Genomic DNA, 22,321 nt, shown 5'->3' with positions numbered 1-22,321 from the left:
ACTGTGTTGACATGTGCACTTAAAGGTGCAAAAGCATTAGTGGTAAAACTGCTAGTACTTTAGCACAAATTAAGGCAGTGGCAAAAACAAACAAACAAACAAACAAACAATCTCTAACAATCACTGTCTTTGCACTATGCCCACAATTTTAAAAAGGCTATTTTTATTTGTGAATGTCCATTACAAAGCAGAGCAAATCATAAATTTTATTAAATTTTCATCCTTAAATATACATCTTTTTAATCTGTGGAACTAGACAGAAGTATGCATATAAAGCACTTCTTATAATAGTCCTGACGAAAGCACTTATGAAGCTGAGATGAAAGCTGAACCTGCCCCTTTTTCCAACATAACATCTTTTTTACTTAAATAACAAACCACCGTTAGTCTAACTTAGATTTTTGGCAGAAAGTTTCTTGAAAATGAATAAAGTAAGCCTGTCATTTCAAGAAAAACAACTAACAGTATTTGTTGCCAATGATAAATTCAAGCTTTCAAAAAGAGCAAATAATTAGTTATCTTTATTTTAAAATGTTAATTATGTAACATAGGTAAAGTATTACTATTTTGAAATGAATTAATACTTAAAATCCTCAGTTTTAACTTCTAGTATTGTAAACATTAATACATACAATTCACATAAACAAAGCTCTTTCAATAATTTTTAAGTTTCTCTCTCATCGATGTTTCTCTCTTTCCCTTCCACTCTCTCTAAATAAAAACATTTTAAAAATTATATTATATTAGAAAGTAGTTTATGCTATTTGAGTGGCTTGAAATAACAGAACTATTTATAAGCTAATTGTTAATTTTTCTTGAGAAAAGATATTAAATTATATTCTCCAATTTTGAGAAGAGGCTCCAAAGCAGTATTCTGATTTTTATCATCAATATAAAACATACTCTATTTAATAAATGTATCTAATACAAATATGGTTATTGGTTTTTAAAAATGGAATTTTAAAAATGGAATATGTTAAGAAAGAAAATATGATCCTACATAATAAAAGCATAGTGCGCAAATTGTCCCCTCTACCGAAGTTCTTCCAGGAGTTCGACCAGAGGGCAGGCCAGCCAGGGGAAGGAAGGGAGGCCCTGGCCAGCAGCTGGCAGCCACTAGGGACACTACCAGTGCACGAATTCCATGCACTGGGCCTCTAGTTCTTTATAAAAGGATATGGGAAAATGTTCACAATATATTAAGTTTTTATTTTTAAAAAAAATTTTAAATATATTTTTATTGATTTCAGAGAGGGAAGGGGGAGAGAGATAGAAACATCAATGATGATAGAGAGTCATTAATTGACTGCCTCCTGCCCGCCCCCCACTGGGGATCAAGCCAGCAACCCAAGCATGTGCCCTGACTGGAATCTAACTATGACCTCCTGGTTCATAGATTGACACTCAACCACTGAGCCACACTGGCTGGGCTTTTTTTTTTTTTTAATTGATTTTTAGAGGGAAAAGAAGGGAGAGGGAGAGATAGAAACATGGATGAGAGAGGAACATCACTGACCGGCTGCCTCCAGCACGACCCCTACTGGGGATCTAGCCCGAAACCTGGGCATGTGCCCTGACGGGGAATTGAATTGGTGACCTCATGGTTCCTGGGTCTACACTCAAAGGCTGAGCCACACCACCCAGACACAATATATTAAGTTTTTAAAAGAGGATGCAAAACAAATTGCCTAATGAGTCCAATTTTACTACAATTATATAAACAAAATGACTAGAAGAATATATGCTAAAGGTTAATAGTGATTATCATTGGTTGTGAGACTGAATAATTTTTATTTTCTTCTTTAAATTTTCTATATAAAGAAACAACCAAACTGCTACTGAAAGTGTAAAATTCATTTAACTCTTTCAGAAAAAGCATTCAACAGTATCTACTAAAAAGTGTATATAAATGATAAATAAATGGTATGGACTATATGTGGGGGGTAGAGATTCTATTCATGTAATAGAATTCTATACATCAAGAAATAAAGAACATCAAACAAAAATAACTACTGCTACCGTCAACAACATGAATTATCCTCACAGACATACAGATGAGTAGAAAAAGGCAGACACAAAGGATATAATATACTGTAAGTTTCGCCCTGGTGGGTGGCGGGTTCAATTTCCAGTCAGGGCACACACCTAAGTTGCAGGTTCAATCCTTAGTTGGGGCGCATATGGGAAGCAACCAATCAATGTTTCTTTTTTTTCTCTCTCTCCCTTCCTCTCTCTAAAATCAATAAGCATATCCTTCTTGGGTGAGGATAAAAAACACATAAAAAACATACTGTAGGTTTCCAGTCAAAGCTAATCTCTGGTGGCTAAGCTCAGAATCATGGTTAAATGTATGGAAAACTGATGGGAGGGGCATGAGGAAGCTTTCTGGAAGATTGGAAATGTTCTCTACCTTTCTGATTTTTTACTTAGACATAAATATATGTAAAAATTTATGGAACTGTACACTTAAAAGCTGTGTAGTCTATTGTATATAAATTATACCTCAATTTAAAAAGAAAAAATAATAGGCTGCCATTTATTGAAAGCCTACTATGTATTACCTTCAGTATAAGACACTTACCTTTTTCTAAATTGTACATGCTAAAATGTCTTTCTTTAATTTCTATCTGCTGCCTCCTGAAGCTTCACATATCAAATGGAATTACTCTTTTAATGGTTAACCTTTAAATATTATAAAAACTTTCCCCCTTAACAATTATCACATATTTTAGGCTAAATGTGCCTAATTTCTTTAGCTACTCTTCATATTATATAAGATAAAAACTATATAGTATACCCCAAGGCCCTAGGAACACAGAGGATGGAAAAGGTCATATTATAATATGGAAGACTAGTCCATAAATAACAACGATCATGTAAGGGCATTAATAGCAGAGGGTAGAAAGTTCTAAAATATCACTAGTGACATAAAAAGATATTCTTTTGCCAGGCCGGTGTGGCTCAGTGGTTGTGTGTCAACCTGTGAACCGGGAGGTTGTGGTTTGATTCCTGGTTGGGTACATGCCCCAGTTGTGGGCTCAATCCCCTAAGGGGGCTGTGGAGAAGGCAGGCAATTGATTATTCTCTCTCATCGATGTTTCTATCTCTCTCCCTCTCCCTTCTTCTCTCTGACATCAATTTAAAAAACCCTATATTTTAAAAAAGATAGTCTTTTAACTAGAATGGTCCATATAGTCTCTTTGAAAAATATATATTTGAGGAAAGTTTTGAAGATTACATAGGAATTGTTCACTTAGAAAGTTAACTGGAAGGAACTTCAATGAGCAAATGCACTACGATTTTTTTAAAAAAAGCATGGAATAAACAAACAGCAAGTCATCCAGTGGAATAGAGTATCTATAAATTACAAAAAAGGATAAGGCTAGGTCATAAAAGGTCTAAATACAGTGTATGTAAAAGATCTGAATATAATGCAAAGGTGACTGGATTGGATACAAAAGTTGTATTAAATCTGCTTTCTATTCCTACACATCAGGGAACCTGCTACATTGAGCCACTGAATTGACAGTGGCTCAATTCAGCAGTAGGGTAAAGTAGTAGAAAACATTTTAGAATTTCAAGATGATGTCTGAAAAGCGATTCAGAGTTTTTAAGCAGAGGGAGTGACATGATCAGATCAATATTTCAGAAAGAATGCTGAAAGCAATATGAAGAGGGAAGAGTACTCAGACTGGATCTATATTTTAAAAAACTTAAATAAGATGATTTTTAGCTTTGGATATGCTGAATTTATAGGTATCTGTATCTCTATCCAATCACCTGTATCTAGTGGCCAATTGGATACGCAGATCTTTGAAAATAAATGTGGGATGAAAGTATCAATTTGGGAATTATCTGCATTAAGGTAATAATTAAAACAATAGGACCTGAAATCACTCAGGGGAGAATGCAGAGAAGTGACCTTGGAAACATTAAGAGAAGGGTTAGATTAAATTATGACCAGTAATTTTACTTGGAAGACAAAGACATTTGTGCTATTTTATTCATTAGTTAAAGAGATATAAAGTTCTCAACGTAAGGAAGACATATACACAAGTAGATGATTATATCAAAAGGAATGTGATAAATACAATTACAGAGCCGTGCACTGCTTATTGTGGAAGCTCAGAAAAAAAAGAACTAAGCAATAATGGTGGTAGTCAGGAAATATTTCCTGGAGGAGGCTCCACACCTAAGCTTAACATATGAATAAGTGAAACATTTCTTGGTGTATAAAGAGGCAAAGTCAAGATACATGATGACGATAAAGGTAGGCAGGATCCAGAATAGTCTAATTTGCTTTATAGTATGAATAATACTTTGAGATTGAGGATAAAATATTTTCAGGAGGAATGATTAATTTTTAAAGTTTCTCCATTTTAGGAAGGTGAATGACTAGGCTAGTTGAAAAACTTTTATGTTTTTCCAGGATAATGTAAGAAAAACCAGCAAAAATACCTAATGCAGTTATTGTTAAATATGATTATTTTATTACAAGCTTTTGAAATGTTTAAATATAAATTAAATGCTAAAAACAGTCACAAAATATACATTATATAAGAATCTCAAGTTTGTGGTGTAAATTGTTCCAAGTATTCTTTTGAGCATTTATAAAGCACAGTCAAGAAACTGGCAAAGCTTTCTCATAACAATATTGTTGCTAAGAGAATCAAAAGCTAGCACATGCAGCACATTAACAGACACATGATTTGCTGACTTTAAATATTTGACTAAATATGGAAAGAAACAGAACAACTCAAATATACGTGCAAAATATTATCTGACATGGTTTATCTTGAATTTTTCTTGAATACATATCCAAAGCAATTACAAATAATAAATGGCTGTGTGAAGACATTCTGTCTTTTTAAATCCAGGTAGAGGCAGCTTTGTCAACTTGAACTGTAAACGAATTCAATAAACTAGTTTAAGTATATAAGTCATCTGTTTTTATTTTAAAGGGGGCCTATCATTTTTCTCAGGAAATTAGCTGAAGGACAAACTCTGTTCCCCACACATTTTAAGGAAAAAGCTGAATAATGAAGCTGAACAACGTTGGCTCAAAATAGACAGAGTCCATGGCTTAAAGACAGATTTTGGGTAGGGCATGTGTATCTTTAAAAAATCATTAAATTTCATTCCTAGAAAAGATAAAAACAAATGTGTTTAGCAACTATGGAATTCAATTGAGTAAAATCACGATTACAAATTTAGCAGCATCTGAAATATATTCTGATAGTGTTATATTCCTTTTCATGAAAGCGGTTTTGTTAAAAGTACACTCGACTCTAGAGCTAGACTGTCTGGGATTAATCCAGTTCTGCCAATAGTGTCATTGGATAAATTACTTAAAATTCTGTGTACCACAGTTTGCTCTGGAAAAGGAGAATAATAGTACCCACCTCAAAAGTTTACTATGAGAAATATATGAATTAATACATACAGCACAGACAGAGTAGTACCTGTCAAAAAGTACGTGCTACTGTTTGTATCAATACATATGCCACGTGCTACATCATCCATTTAAATTTTTCTTTTTTCTATTCTTACCCAAAACTTACCTTTTCATCCCTCTATAAATTACAAACCAAAATTAAATGGTGGAGAGTTGTCAAATATTCCTTTTAGTACTACTACTTTTGGTAAAAGTCCCATCCACCAATGATTTCTAAGAGGGTGATTAACTTTTAACCTTAGAAATATCTTCCAAACCCCCTTCAAACACTTTTATATATACAAGTTTTATATAAGCTTATTCATACAAATTATATACAATGCAGAATAAAGCAAAAGAAAAGATTTAGTTGTACAAATGCAATTATAACAACTTAGGTGAAAATGTGATTTTAGTGAATTAGTTGAAATGCTTACAATTTGTGCCCAACCATTAGTAACAATTACTGATAAATAATAGACAAATTAACTTGAATATGAAGGTCTCTAAATCAATTTATATTTCCTTGAAACAACTCTTTGACTCCTTAGAAAGGAAAACTCAGTTCTATTCAACTGGTGGGAACAGAAATTTGTAGATATACTAGAAAATTGCCTAAGCCAGGAGTGGGCAACCTTTTTGTGAGCGCGTGCCAAAACCAGCAAAATCTCTGATTCAAAATTCTTCTGCGTGCCAACCCTAATTTTTTGAGTACGTGTTACGCCTACTTGATATCTCTTAAGGTGTACGTATGTGAAGAACCTTGAAGAAATATTAAAATTCTTTCGAGTGACAAAAGCACAGTATATGACAGTGATGGCGAACCTATGACACGTGTGTCAGAGGTGACACGCAAACTCATTTTTTTGGTTGATTTTTCTTTGTTAAATGGCATTTAAATATATAAAATAAATATCAAAAATATAAGTCTTTGTTTTACTATGGTTGCAAATATCAAAAAATTTCTATATGTGACACGGCACCAGAGTTAAGTTAGGGTTTTTCAAAATGCTGACACACCGAGCTCAAAAGGTTCGCCATCACTGGTAATATATGGTGATGAAAAATACATTTATTTTTTCATGTATACATGTACACTGATAGTCCGACAGAAAACTTTATGGCTCCGTTTGATATTATCAGTGGGACTTTTGCTGCTGCATCACTGATGACAGCGATTTTACATCAGGTTTATATTTCGTGACCTTCAGAGATATGCACAAGCTACTACTTTCATCCGTCAGGCTACTCCTATTACGAGACTTAACAAAATTCATCTCTGAGAACAAAGATTCACAAGCATATGTGGATGAAACTAAAACACTGGTCGGATCTAGGAAGGCAGGGAGAGTTAAGGCAGAGGCATAGAAATTGTTCTTCCCCTCTCTCGTCAATCCATGTCTATGGTCTTTAAGATAACTTTTGTTTTTTTTTAAATATATTTTTTTATTGATTTTTTACAGAGAGGAAGGGAGAGAGACAGAGAGCCAGAAACATCGATGAGAGAGAAACATCGACCAGCCGCCTCCTGCACACCCCCCACTGGGGATGTGCCCGCAACCAAGTCACATGCCCCTGCCCGGAATCGAACCTGCGACCCTCCAGTCCGCAGGCCGACGCTCTATCCACTGAGCCAAACCGGTTTTGGCAGATAACTTGTTATGTAAAATTTTTTATTTATCTAAGATGCACCTACACTGAATTTATCTGAAAAATAAAAAAGTCGATATTAAGAAAAAAACTGTAAATGGAAGATTATAAGAGAGGGTTTCGCGTGCCAGCAAAAGTTACTGGCATGCCATGTTTGGCATGCATGCCAGGGGTTGCCCACCCCTGCCCTAAGCATTCTGAGTGACAGATGTCAGTGAGTATGCTTAAAGAAGAACAATAAGCAAGGTTTTGTTCTATTTTAAAGGAAACTGAATTGGATATATCAAAGAAGGAACTATGGGTATGGTTTATACAAAACAATGAAAAAACTCCAAGCAGTACTCCCATACTTAAAAAATAAACACCTTGGTTTTGCATTAAGACTGGCAAATAAAAGAGCATGTATAATCTTAGGAGGTCATCTGCTGCACTTAGTTATAAAAACAGCTAACAAGTTCAGCATTGCATTTAGGTTTAATTACTTATTTTGGTCTTTCTACTCTTACCATATAAACAAGTAGGAAATCTAGATGTAAAAACAAATACCTGCCCTCACAATAAATCATATATTCAAATGATAAAATTATGGAAAAATAATTCAAGATAGATTATACACAAAGGCTAGACCATAGGAAATTCTTAATTTGGATTTTAAAAGTTCAGACTCTTATGTATAGGCAGCATCCTAGAGAAAATATAGAAGACACTATATATTTGTGGAATGAATGAACTAGACCTCCAAACAGATGAAAAAACACACACAACAAAAGAAAACATTTTTAGATTATAAAAAAGAATGAAAGTTTCTAGGGTAAAAGTAATCTAAGTACTACTTAAACATTTATACTTTACCCAGTAAGTACTAAGTACTTGAATGAGGACATCAAAAACTGAAAACCATATTCAAAGATTAAAGTCTGCCCTTTATCTAATCTTATTCCACAGCATTGTTATTTTCTTTATGGATAAATATCTGTAAATACAGTACTAAGTTAAACCTAGATCCTTAGAAGCCAACACTTTTATAAGGGAAGAGGATTTCCTTTAGTGTTTAAAATTCTTAGGGATATAAAAAAATTCAGAAATCAAGACAAAATGGTCAAAAGATTCATAATAAGTGAATCAAAAAGAATGTAAACATTATAAATTCTAGCAAGGTAGAAATGCTAATATGGCTAACAAAATGAGAAGAGGGGGGGAAAACAGCAAAAATATCTGTGCTGATTTCTAGAATTCATAAAATCTTTCTAAAATTGGAACGTGGTTTAAAAATCCTATTGCAACATATTCATAGCCTATTTTCTTAATATTAAAAAAAAATATTTAAGGTAATACTCTCTAGTTGCAAAAAAAAAAAACAAACCCTAAAATTTAATCATTATTCTTCTGGGGTTTTTTTTCCTTTTGGCAAATTAAGTTTAATACATTCTAATTAAAATAGTTATGTGATATGTGTCCTTTTAAATAAAAGTGTGTCAAAGGACTTGCATCGGAAATGATGTTCCCTAAATGAATCATGGTTAGCTATGGATAATCAACATCCATTAAGTAAATTATTTTTACTCTTTGAGCATATAGCACAGTGCTTAGATCCAAGTTTGAAAAGAGCCAAACTGCCCAGGCAGTGTGGTTAAGTGGTTAAGCATCGACCTATGAACCAGGAGGTCATGGTTTGATTCCCAGTCAGGTCACAAACCCAAGTTGCCAGCTCAATCCTCAGTGTGGGGCTTGCAGGAGGCATCCGATCAATGATTCTCTCTCTTCATTAATGTTTCTAGCTCTCTCTCCCCTCATCCCTTCCTCTCTGAAATAAAAATATATATATATATTTAAAAATAAAGAAAATGTGAGATAATAAACGTTTAGTGTTTTAAGTTTAGGGGTAATTTGTTATGCTGCAATAAATAATGGTTACATTGCTAGATTTTTATTTTGTTAATCCTCACCCGAGGATATTTTTCCATTGATTTTTAGAGAGAGTGGAAGGGAGAGAAACATCGATGTAAGAGAGACAAATGTACTGGTTGCCTCCTGCACACACCTGACTGGTGCCAAGAATCATACATGCCCTTGACCAGAATCGAACCTGGGACCCTTCAGTCTACTGGGCTGAATGAAGTTCTATCCACTGAGCCAAACCGGCTAGGGCTACTGCTAGATTTTTTAACATAGAAGATATTATTTATATACCAGTTTTGATTGCTTTAGCTTGTATGTATCCAAGCATCATGTTCCCTTCTCTACTTAATCTCTAATCTGCCTTTTCTCCTGTATTTTGTAAATGTCATCAGTGAGTTGTTTAAGCTAAAGAATTATCTAAATTTTAATCTATCACAAATTAAAACTCTAACACTGAACCATCTCTATTTCTTGAAATTCCAAAACAATCTGAAATTATAACTTCAAAAAAATAAGCAACAATAATCTGCTAATGTGCCAGCACTTGTGCTTGATGAGTAAATAAAAAGGTATAAAAGAATAACTCTTTAACTAATAACTAATAAAAATTATTATTCCACCCAGCAGGTGTGGTTCAGTGGTTGAGCGTCAACCTATGATTCCCAGTTAGGACACATGCCTGGGTTGCAGGGTAGATCCCCACTAACGGGCATGCAGGAAGCAGCCAATCAATGATTCTCTCTCATCATTGATATTTCTATCTCTTTCCCTTTCTCTCTAAAAATCAACAAAAACTTGTTTTGGAAAAAAAAAGAAAAAAAGAAAGCAATCACCATCACCATTCGATTTCCTATATATTAGCAATAACAAATATTAATTAATTCACTTTCCCCAAACTGTTATAAAAAGATTCCAGTACTTATATACAGGGTGTTCCCAAAAATGTATATATATGCTTTGAATAATTATAAAGGTAGTGTTTATTAAAATACATTTTCAAAATTGAGCTATCAGCTGTGAAAGTGTGTATGTATTTTTTGGGACACCCTTATTTACAGATAATTTATCACAAAAATTTACTGCAATATTTCCAAATGTTTCCATGAAACTACTGAACTAGAAAAGTTAAATGGTTTTCGACATAAGGATCTTAAAACGAATTAAATTTAGAAAATACTGTAATAAAATAGCTTTACTGCAGAACTTGTCAACAAATCCCTTTTCCCACTAACATCTATTTTTATGTCCAAGTTGAGGCACACAGTCTGGTAACCATTGTACCATACATAAAATCCTATATAATAAAAGGGTAACATGCAAATTGACCCTAATGGCGGAATGACCAGAATGACCGCTCGACCAGTCACTATGAGGCACACTGACCACCTCTTGGTCCCTTTCCCTGGCTGGCAGGCTCCAATCACCTGATGGCAAACAGGAACCAGGGGTGGGTGGCGGGGGACAAGGGTGGCGCCAGGCCAAGACCCCCGCCTCGCCAGTCACCTCGCACACAGAGGGCGACCCATGGTGGGGGAGGGGCTGGTGAGCGGGCAGGAATGGCCACCCTCTTGGTCCCTCCCACCAGCCAGCAGGCTCTGATCGCCCAATGGCGAACGGGGAACCTGGGGTGGTGGTGGGGGATGTAGGTGGTGCCAGGCTAAGGCCCCCGCCCTGCCGGTCATCCCACACACAGAGGGCGACCCAAGGCGGGGGCAGGGATGGCAAGCGGGCGGGAATGGCCAACCTCTCGGTCCCTTCCCCCGGCCGTCAGGCTCCGTTCGCACAATGGCGAACGGGGAACCGGGGGTTGGGAGATGGGGGTGGGGGGCGGGGCCAGATGTGGGCAGCCAGGGAAGATGGCCCTGATCACAGGCCAGGCCCAGGGACCGTACCTGCGCAGAAATTTCATGTGCTGGGCCTCTAGTCTATATAATAAAAGCCTAAGGGACCATTATGGCGGAATGACCAGAACTGGTCGCCATGATGCGCACTGACCACCAGGGGGCAGATGCTCAATGCAGGAGCTGCCCCCCAGGTGGTCAGTGCACTCTGATAGGGGAAGCACCGCTCAGCCAGAAACCGGGCTCATGGCTGGTGAGCACAGCGGCAGTGGCGGGAGCCTCTCCTGCCTCCATGGCAATGCTAAGGAGCAGTGAGCCGAGCGGTAAGGAGCAGCAAGCAGTAAGGAGCGAGGGGTCCTGGACTGCGAGAGGGTACAGGCCGGGCTGAGGGGACCCCCCCCAAGTGCAAGAATTTCATGCACTGGGCCTCTAGTCTATCTATAATATAATACATGTGTGTATCATTGCATGGTGAATTTTAAGTCTCTCTCAAATATAATTGATAACAAATTAATAATTTCACAATTTTATATTATTTTTCACCTTTAGGGAGGAAAACTGTAGATTTTATGCTCACAAAGTCAAGGACACTATTATCTATCTAATAATAGGGTAATATGCAAATTGGTCAGGACGCCATGACAGTAATGACCAATCAGCAGTCTGTACATGCAGTAGGCGCAGATGGGTGGGGACTTGCAGCGCTGAAGATGCAATGGAGATGGGTGGGGACTTGCAGTGCTGATGGCTGCTGGCACTTGCCCAGGGCTGGCCCGGGGCTTAGGCAAGCCACTGATGGCCACTGCCGCTGCAAGGGCCCGAGGCTCAGGCAATGAGGGCCAGGCGAGGCTCAGGCAGCCTTGTGGCTGGCAGTGGCAGCAACAAAGGCATAATGTGGGTGTTGCCTTCCCCTGATCGCTGGGTCGCCTCCTGTAGAGGGAGGCCAGAGGCAGCAGCAGTGAGGGGGTGATGAAGGTGGTGCCTTTCCCTGATCAGCCGGTCGCCTCCAGCAGAGGGAGGCCAGGCTGCGGCTTAGGCCCACTCGGCTCCTGGACTGAGAAGGGGCAGGCTGGGCTGAGGGACCCTTCCGCCCCAGTGCACAAATTTCATGCACCGGGCCTCTAGTATATTCATAACAGTATCCAATAAACTTCTTTTGGTATGGTTCTCCAGCTATCTAAAAGACTTTGACACACACAAATATTTCTGCCAGACAGACAGAGGCTACAAAACTGCTGAGGCAGACATGACAAATAAAAGGACTTCAGATAAAACAAAACCCAGTTTAAAAACCTACCAAAAGCACATTCTTAGCTCTATCACAAAAAAGCAGGTTGGCAGGAGAAGGTTGAGTCCAGTTGCCAAGAAAAAAGTAACCTGATGATAAAATTTCAATTCGTTTTGATCATAAGGATTAACTAAGGTAGTTGGGACTTTATAACTTCTCTGGAAGAAGACAAAAAGTACCCCTGAATAATGGCTAAGGCACTGCTGTACCCTACAGTTTGCTCCTCAATTTAGTCTTCTTTTAACCATCTGAAGCCTTTATTTCTAAGGCCTTCGCCAGCCTATACAGTGGGGCCTTGACTTAAGAGTGTCCTGACTAACGAGTTTTTTGAGATACCAGCTGTCTCTTGGCTGATTTTTTGCAGAGTTGATAGAGTAATTTGAGTTAACGAGCTCCTTAACGAGCTTGGTCTCGGAACAAATTAAACTCGTAAGTCAAGGCCCCACTGTATTAATGTAACCAGAGTTAAAGCACCCTCTCATTCCATTTTCTGTAATATTGCAAACATCTATTCTAACACACTTAAAACATTATGGTATCAACTATAATTTTCTACCAATATGTACTATTTTTGCATTCATTTCCTTTTCCTCTTGGCTCCACTATTCTATGAACTCTTAAATGCAAGAACCCCATTATGTCTACATAATAGTATCTAGAATACAAATGACAGTAATCAACTGTTGAATGGAGGAACCTACAAGTATGATTTTAGCTTTATTGGTAAGACTCATAAATAGGTTGCTGATTCTTTGTCACCTGTAGATGACAGTATTAGAGAAATTAACTTTTCCATGTCATATCTGACTTACTACAGGAGAATGAGTAAGTTACAGAACATTTTGCAATTTTATTATGTTAGAGGAAATATTTTCTCTTTTCCCACATGAAAAATGTGTAATTTATACCAAGAAATTGAATATCTACAAAATATTAAAATATCTTGGAGTTAATGTACAAATGAGTGATACTCATGATCACTCAAAAACAAAACATCACATTCTTCAGAGCAAAAAATGACTAGGGCTGAAAAGATCATACCAGTGTAGAAATAAGTTATTGTTCTTGTAGTCCTTTTTTGGATATCACTGCTATTCTTGAATGTTCACCTTTTGCAAACCTGCGTCCTCTAACCAGGCAGCAGGAGTTCCAAGGTAGGAAAGACTGCAAACAAATCATTTCACTTTCACTTTCTCTAATACCTGACATTAGTGAAACCTACAATTCCCACTGCACCACATGCAGATATGATCCCCTCCTTTTTTACATAAAATAAACCAGAACTGCCTCTAAGTTTCCTTTTTTTAAAAAAAATCAAATTACATAAGCAATAGCATTAGCATCTAGCATAGAACTACTGCCACAAAAGGAATTCCTTCTACTAGTAAGACAGACTCCCAATGCACATAAAGTTCTCAGTAATTTAGCTACTGTGGTAATAAAGTCAGCCAAGAAGAGCGCACAGAAGACAAAGTGAAAGCCAACTACTCTGGTTTTCTTTCTTTTTTGGAGTGGTGCCTTGCATTTCACGGAAAGTCTAAAAGCTAAGTCTTGACCATATAAGGCTTTGGGATTCCCATGGATGGAAAGGCCTAGATGGCAGTCAAATCTAATAACCTTAAAATACATGAAACATGGGTACTAAACTGTGAGAGGGTTTTTATTTTTTTATCCTAGATTCACTTAAATATATTCTCACCGATAATTTCAAAAGTGTTCCTGCAAAATATTATGATCAAATCCATAAAGTTAAAATACATAAAGAAGTGTATACATTAATTACTGACATTTCCTTAACAAACAACTTTTGATGAAAATCTTTCTCAAGTCTGTTACACATTCCTTTGTCATTTCAAACAAGTACAAAAAAATGTAACTTAACTTTTCTCTTTTAACTCATTATGGTATCAACTATTAAACTCTGATGTTTTACAACAAATGTCCTTGTTGCCAATAGTTTATGTAGTTAAAATAATACCTAAAATGCTTTTGGGGATAGCTTTTAATAGGTTTTCTGCCTTCTGTCTTGCTTTCATCCATCATCCTTTTAAACTATCTGATAGCTTCCTCTATTCTTTAATTCTTGTTGTTGAGAGTATTACAGATATCTCCCTTTTTCTCATTACCCCCCTCCACTTGGTTCCCTCCCCACCCTAGACCTTCATTCACTACACTATTGTCTGTGTCCATATGCTATATAATAAAAGCCTAATATGCAAATTGTCCCCTTGACCAGGAGTTCGACCACTCGCTATGACATGTGCTGACCACCAGGGGGTGGCACAGAACATGGCGGGCGTTGGCGACGAGGTGCTGGCAGTGGGCGGCAGTGGAGGTGCTGCAGGCCCCAATAGGCTTCTGGGTGAGCCGGGCCGCAGCCGCAGGGACCGCAGGGGCCAGTAGGGCTCCCTGTGGGTTTGTTTAGGAGCCGGTCTGTGAGGCCGGCCGGAAGAGAGCACGCTGCCTGGCTTCTGGGCAACGCTGCTAGGTGGCCCAGAGGCCCATGCTGTGCCCCAGCCCATGGCGTCTAGCCGCGCTAACCGCATCTCCACGTGAGGACTCGGGTGTCCTGACTCAGACGGAGGGGGTTGTGCTGGGGCCTGGAGGCCCAGGGCCCAGAGGTCAGCTGGGACCTGCCCTTCCATGCTAGATGCTTGCACTTCGATTGCCTGCCAGGCCTAGGGACCGCACTTGTGCATGAATTTCATGCACCGGGCCTCTAGTATGCATATAAATTCTTTGGTTAATCTCTACATGTCCTCTCTCCCCCTTCCCTCTGAGATCCATCAGTTTGTGTCATACCTCCATTCCTCTGGACCTATTTTGGTTGTCATTTCATTTTCATTAGATTCCACATACTAGTATTAGTGAGATCATGTGATACCTGTCTTTCTCTGACTGGCTTATTTTGCTTATGATAGCTTCCTCTTTAATGAAAAGTAATATCTTCATTTTAATTTGTAGCTCTTAATTTACCAAACATTTTTAAAAGGAGCATTAAAAAAGCACATAAAAACTATGTGAGAGCTTCTCCCAAATAAATGAAAAGTATTTGGGATTCTGCAAGTCGGTTTCAGTCCTATGAGTAATTTTTATTTTCCAATGTTTTTACTTTTAGGTCATAAAGTATTCAATAGGAGAAAAAATTATTAGAAAAATCATGTCCTGTAAAATGTAGAGGGATGACATATAACCCAATAACATCAAAACTGACAACTGCAGCCCTGCCTGGGTGGCTTGGTTGGATCATTGTCCCCATATACCAAGGTTTAGGGTTCAATCCCTGGTCAGGACACAGACAAGAGGCAACCAGTGAGAACATAGGTAAGTAGAACAATAGATCCAAGTCTGTCTGTCTGTCTGTCTCCATCTCTGTCTAAAAATCAATCAATAAATAAAAAAAAACAAAAAAACTAAAAACTGCTGAAAAAAGGAAACTATTTTATTATTGGCAATGTTTTCTTTGCATGGGAGTGATTATGAGCAATCATGTGACACAACTAGTGCTGATCATTTCAGAGCTCTTGGGAAAAACAGTGATGACCCTAGGAAAATGAGCAAAGACACTGAGATAACTGTTCACTTTTTTATTATTTATATTTTATTTACAACTTTGCACGCTCATATCTTTAGAATAATAAAGGTACTAATAACTTACTCTGTAAATTAATTTTCAAAAGTTAAATAACAATAAAAGGGAAAGGAGAAGTTCATTTTATAGAATTTAGCAATGTGTAAAGCTCAATGGAATAGTCATGTCTGATACAAATGGAAAACTCTCCTGTTACAGCTGTTTCATGTTAATATGAGAACAGAATAGATAAATAAGACATGGAGGTAAACCTCAAAGCTCTGTTTTACGACAATAATAAACTTCAGAAGATTAACAACTGTTTCTGGACTTTAATGCCCCTCACCAGCACTGTTATACGGTTCAGATCTTTTCAACAATTACTGAACATCTATCATTTATCCTATATAATAAAAGGCTAATATGCAAATCAACCAAACAATAAAACAACCAGTCTCTATGATGCGCACTGATCACTAGGGGCAGACGCTCAATGCAGGAGCTGCCCCCCGGTGGTCAGTGCACTCCCACAGTGGGAGCACTGCTCAGCCAGAAGCCGGGTTCACAGCTGGTGATCACAGCAGTGGTAGTGGGAGCCTCTCCCACCTCCATGGCAGCACTAACGATGTCCAACTGATGGCTTAGGCCCGCTCCCTCTGGGCCTGAGCCATCAGTCAGACATTCCCTGAGCGCTACCAGACTGCGAGAGGGCGCACCTGGGCTGAGGGGACACCCCCCCCCCGCCCGACTCCCAGTGCACGAATTTCATGCACTGGGCCTCTAGTTAAGTATAATATGCTGGGCATATAAAGATGAAGCATGACTGATACAGATACTTATGAAATCTATGATTTTAATTGGGAGCCAAATAGGAAATAAGATGATCTTTATTTAATATGGCAAGTGCTACATTTTATAGGAGTTCAGAGGATAGGAATAGCCTAGGAAGGAGTCAGAGCTTTTGGGAGAAACCTAATTTGTGTCTTTAAGGATTAAAAAACGGTAAACACTAAAACAAGTTTACTTAAAGCAGTGCTTCTCAATCTGTGGGTCGCGACCCCTTTGGGGGTCGAACGACTCTTTCACAGGGGTCGCCTAAGACCATCAGAAAACACATTTATAATTACATATAGTTTTTGTGATTAATCACTATATCCTTCAATTATGTTCAATTTGTAACAATGAAAATACATCCTGCATATCAGATGTTTACATTATGATTCATAACAGTAGCAAAATTACAGTTATGAAGTAGTAACAAAAATAATTTTATGGTTGGGGGTCACCACAACATGAGGAACCGTATTAAGTCTACCAGACCTGAGGCCCTGAACCTAACTGTCCCCTATACCTGGGCTCCTGAGCATTAAAGAGAAAAAACCAACATGATATAGAAAAATATTAGTTACATGCAAACAAGTGGTTAGAATAAGATGGAACTTGGAGACATTGTAGAAAATAGGTCTACCTTTCATCTACCTTTCACCTAGCGCCAATATTTCACATTTGTGTGAAAATTACCTAAAAATCGGTACAGCGGTCTGGTAGGGTTAAAGGGTCGCGGCATTAGGAAGGTTGAGAACCACTGACTTAAAGTTGGGGTGGTGGTGGTGGTGAGTAACAGTATATCGGATAGAAAATATCAGTATTGCTGAAAGATCATAAAAGTGCAAGAAAAAGTGGTAGGTGATTAGGGAGAATTAAGTAGAGATGAGGAGGGAGATTGTGGCTGGCCTTATAAAGCAGACTAAGGAGACTGACTACTCTGTACAACAGTACCTGTCAAATATGAATAACATAAGGAATGCCTCAGAAAAATCCCCCCAGAGGTGTCCCTAAAATTGAGTGAAATTTTATTTAACATGCTATTCAAATAGCTACCAACATAAACCTAAGCCTTTACACATGCTTTAGTATATGTATCAATCAAAACAGATTTATAAAAAGTCTTAATATTTTTTTCTTTAGTTTGTAAAAGGAGTTTGTGATTCTCATTTGTCTGGGAATTGGCCCTCATCCATTGAAGCCATGACATTTTCATTAAATTCATCTTGGTCTTTCCTCATCTGTCTGTGACCATTAAGTCTGTTATATTCATAAATGTAAGCAATTGAAACTAAGAAGAGGTATCAGTTGTCATTGGTATATCTACCTATATATGTATAGCTACTCATGCTGATATATTTTAGATTATCTTCACAATGAAAACTAAAGAATTAAACATTCTTGCTGAAATGGAAATTATGAGACAATGAGGTTTAAGACAAAGACTCCTAAATTTCTGGCTTATGTGACTATTTGGAGGATAATGCCACCACTTCCAAATGTATCACCCCTAAGATCTCAGAACTCTGAAATTCCTAGAGGAGAACATGGTATCCCATTCTCCATCTCCTTCTCCCTCTTTTGACTAAACCTTTTTTGTGTGTGTCCTTATTTTGAATACTTGATTTGGTTTGACCCCTTTCAATTCTTCCCAGTCCACCATTCACAGGCTTTATTGCATACTCTCTATGTCAACTACCCATTCACTCCACAATTCCTTATATTTCTTGACATTCTCAGCAAGCATGTCAAACTCATGGCCCACAATGAATATTTTTGCGGCCTAGCCAATATAACAGTATTAAGAAACGTTTGTGTGTGTTTTTTAAGATTTTTGTCTTTTTAAAAAATATTTTATTGATTTTTTACAGAGAGGAAGGGAGAGGGATAGAGAGTTAGAAACATCGATGAGAGAGAAACATCAATCAGCCGCCTCCTGCACACCCCCAACTGGGGATGTGCCCGCAACCAAGGTACATGCCCTTGACTGGAATCGAACCCGGGACCTTTTAGTCCGCAAGCCGACGCTCTCCACTGAGCCAAACCCGTCAGGGCTTAAGAAACATTTTAATAAAAATTTTATAACTTAATTTTTACAATATCCTGTTATATATAATTATTAATAACGAACTACAACGTTCGCTAATGACTGATTACTATAATCATGTTGCATTCATTTCCCTTACACACCTTATGCGCAGGCGTGCCATTTCTCTCCACTAATACTAGCAGTGAATGTTTTAGCAGCTGATGGCCACGTCATTAGTTTTGTACTGACTTGTTTGATGTGCACAACAGGAAATATTTCGCTTTCAGAGAACAAGAAAAATAGGTTCATTTGTGTTACACTTATTAATCTGTGCAGTTATTCAGTGTCTGGTAAGTTAATGTTCAAGAAAAAATATAAATTTTTATTAAAATATTCTATTATTTTATGTTAACGATTACTCATTTATTTCTGCCCTTTGTATTCAGCATGTCTCTATCGAAATAAACCTACATTTCTATGAAAATTGAAGCTTTTTTTTTTTTTTGCGACCCACATAAACTTAAACCTTGTTTATTTGGTCTGTGTTAGCCTTTGAGTTTGACATGCTTGCTCTAGAGCAGCCGTGGGCAAACTATGGCCCGCAGGCCGGATCCAGCCCATTTGAAATGAATAAAACTAAAAAAAAAAAAAAAAGACCGTACCCTTTTATGTAATGATGTTTACTTTGAATTTATATTAGTTCATACAAACACTCCATCCATGCTTTTGTTCCGGCCCTCCAGTCCAGTTTAAGAACCCATTGTGGCCCTCGAGTCAAAAAGTTTGCCCACCCCTGCCTAGAGCAAATACCATCCATTTGCTCTCTGTGCTCTTATGCAGATGCTGTCAAGCAATGCTAGAAAAATCATGAAACCAGGTTGCTTTGGTCCACTATAATTTCACCTAACCTCATTGTAATATTTCGCTAACAGATTATCCTTAAATGCATTTTGCCCATATTCCTATAACATTGTATTTACTACCCCAAATCTCCTTCAGTCTCCCTAAGATCCCATTGATATTAAATCCTACTGCTCTATAATGCCACTTATGATAAGTACCAAATAGCTATATATTCTTACACTAGCAAAAAACTTAAGTGATCAATGGTAATTTTTTCAGAATCTCACTCCACATTAAAGTTCTTATATATTCACACCCCGCTTCTTTCTTTCCTTTGGCTTAGCAGTGGTCCTCAACCTTCTGGTCCTTTAATACAGTTCCTCATGTTGTGACCCAACCATAAAATTATTTTCGTTGCTACTTCATAACTGTAATGTTGCTACTGTTATGAATCATAATGTAAATATCTGATATGCAAGATGGTCTTAGGCGACCCCTGTGAAAGGGTCGTTCGACTGCCAAAGGGGTCACCACCCACAGGTTGAGAACCTCTGGCTTAGAGGAAGAAATGTCCCCTCCCCCCAAATTCCTAATGACTTCTCACACAAATGTCTCCTACTTTTCTCTGTTTATGTTTTAATATTTTACCCTATGTTTAAGCCAAATTGAACTACTCACTAGTCTAATTCTTATTCTGGCATTTCTTCGAATGCTGCTCCTTCTTCCTATAATGCTTTCCTATACCTCTGCCTATATAAATCCCACCCTCCTCCAAAAATATCCTTTACATTCTTTTACATCCTAAAAATCACATAAAACATAAAAATACTTCAGATACTACCTTCCACATGTAATATTCCCCTTTTCCTCCACGTTACTATAAAAATGTTCAAAAATGTGAATATCTATGTATCCGCCATCTAGATTCTACTATTAACATGTTACTATTGGCTTTGGCACATACTTACTTATCTTGTCATTCCTTTATCCATCTAGAAATCTAGCTACTTTGAAATGTACCAAAGGTATAAAACTGTAGAAATCAGTATAATTAGTAAATATCTCCCTACATACTTCAGTGTGTGTATGTTTAAGTGGAACTTAATGTTTAGTTTTCTTTTTTATATAATGAACCCTCCTTCCTCCCACTCATACCCTGAAACAACCACTGTTCTGGTTTTTTCCACCATTAAGAGTAAGATGTGCTCTGGCCGGGAGTCAGTTGGTTGGGTATCATCCCAGGCACCGAACGGTTGCTGGTTTGATTTCGGTCAGGGCACATACCCGGGTTTCAGGCTCCAAGGGGGCGTGCAGGAGGCAGCAGATCGATGTTACACTCTCTTCTCCCTTCCTCTCTAAAAATCAATAAACTATTCTTTAAAAAAAAAAAAAAGATGTGGCCATTCTAAAATTCATTTTTGTGAATTCTTATTTTGGGAAAAACTTCTTTAAGCAAAATATTTAAGAGATCCATTCATGTCGCTGTGGTATCAGTAGTTTGTCTTTTTTTGCCCAGTAGTTTAACCATTTCCTTATTAATAAATACCTGAATTTTACCAGTTTTAAACTATTAAGAATAAAGCTGCTATGAATATCCTGGTATAAGTCTTTTTAGAACATGTTTTCCTTTCTCTTGGGTAAACATTAGGAATGGAATTTCTGGGCAGGTGTACATTTACTTTTATAAGATAACTAGAGGCCTGGTGCACGGCACCAGTGGGGTCCCATGGCCTGGCCTGTGGACATCCCCTGAGGGGTCCTGGATTGTGAGAGAGTGCAGGGCCGGGGAGGGACCACGGGAGGGCTCCAGGGTGTGCCCAGCCCGTCTTGCCCAGTCCCGATCGGCCGGACCCAGCAGCAAGCTAACCTACCAGTCGGAGCATCTGCCCCCTGGTGGTCAGTGCGTGTCACAGTGACTGGTTGAATGGTCGAACTAACAGTCGGACACTTAGCATATTAGGCTTTTATTATATAGGACTAGAGGCCCAGAGCGTGAAATCGTACAAGACCCAGACCCACCGGAAGACCCAGACCCGCCGCTCCTGCAGGACCCCAGACCCGCCGTGCACGAGTAGCTCACCGCCGTGAACCACTGTACCACATGAGCCACGAGCCCCGCCTCGCGAGCCATGAGCCCCACCTCGCCGCGAGCCCTGCCTCACCACACGAGCCCCGCCCCGCTGCCACAAGCAGCTCGTGGGCCGGAGGAAGGGACCGAGAGGTGCTCCATGCACCTCCTAGTGACCGGTCGTTTGGTCATTACAGCCACTGGCTTTTTTAATATAGATGATAAACATTTTCCCAAAGTAATTGTGGGAAAATTTACATCTCCAACAATAATAACAGTTCAATTACTATCACATCCTTGCCAGCATTTGATGATTTGAGTTTTCTTTTATTTAGCCACTGATTGTGTAACATCCCCCTTTGTGAATATAACTGGCATTGGGTTGTACCTTTTACTTTGTTCTGTATGGTATCTCTTCTGTGTGCACTTGACTTATCTCTACTGGACTACATACTTGAAGTTACAACTTGTGTTTGCCCTCTTTTTCCTTCTATAATGTTCATAACAGAGTGCTACATGCTGACAATGAATATGAGTTTAATTAAATTGCTTATTAAAATTTACTTGTCCTTCCTATTCTGGTTAAGCCACACACACACACACACACACACACACACACACACACTCCAAAAGGCACATCTGTGAAATGAGGTTACAGACAATCAAGGGTTGGTAACTACCCTCCAATTTATTCCTTCCAGATATAGACTGAGGTTTCTTTCTAGGATATAAAATGTTTTCCAAAGTGTATATTCACACATCTGGAATGGTAATTCTCTTTAACTTAAGTACAGAATACAACTTCTGGAAGCATACTCTCTGAATTTTAAAGAAAGGAGAAGGCTCCTGAATAGCTACCACAGATGTACCAAA

At 38.2% G+C, this 22,321-nt stretch overlaps 1 protein-coding gene across 8 annotated transcripts in view; it reads right to left on the bottom strand.

Moving 5' to 3' along the window:
* PPP1R12A (protein phosphatase 1 regulatory subunit 12A) overlaps window positions 1–22,321 on the bottom strand; it is a 149,076-nt gene that overhangs the window by 98,862 nt on the left and 27,893 nt on the right. The window lies entirely within an intron of this gene.

This window comes from Myotis yumanensis, unplaced genomic scaffold (genome assembly GCF_028538775.1).
Source record: "Myotis yumanensis isolate MYYU_CA2020_CCGP unplaced genomic scaffold, mMyoYum1.0.hap1 SCAF_3, whole genome shotgun sequence".
NCBI lineage: Eukaryota > Metazoa > Chordata > Mammalia > Chiroptera > Vespertilionidae > Myotis > Myotis yumanensis.
This window is presented reverse-complemented; position numbering and strand designations above follow the sequence as displayed.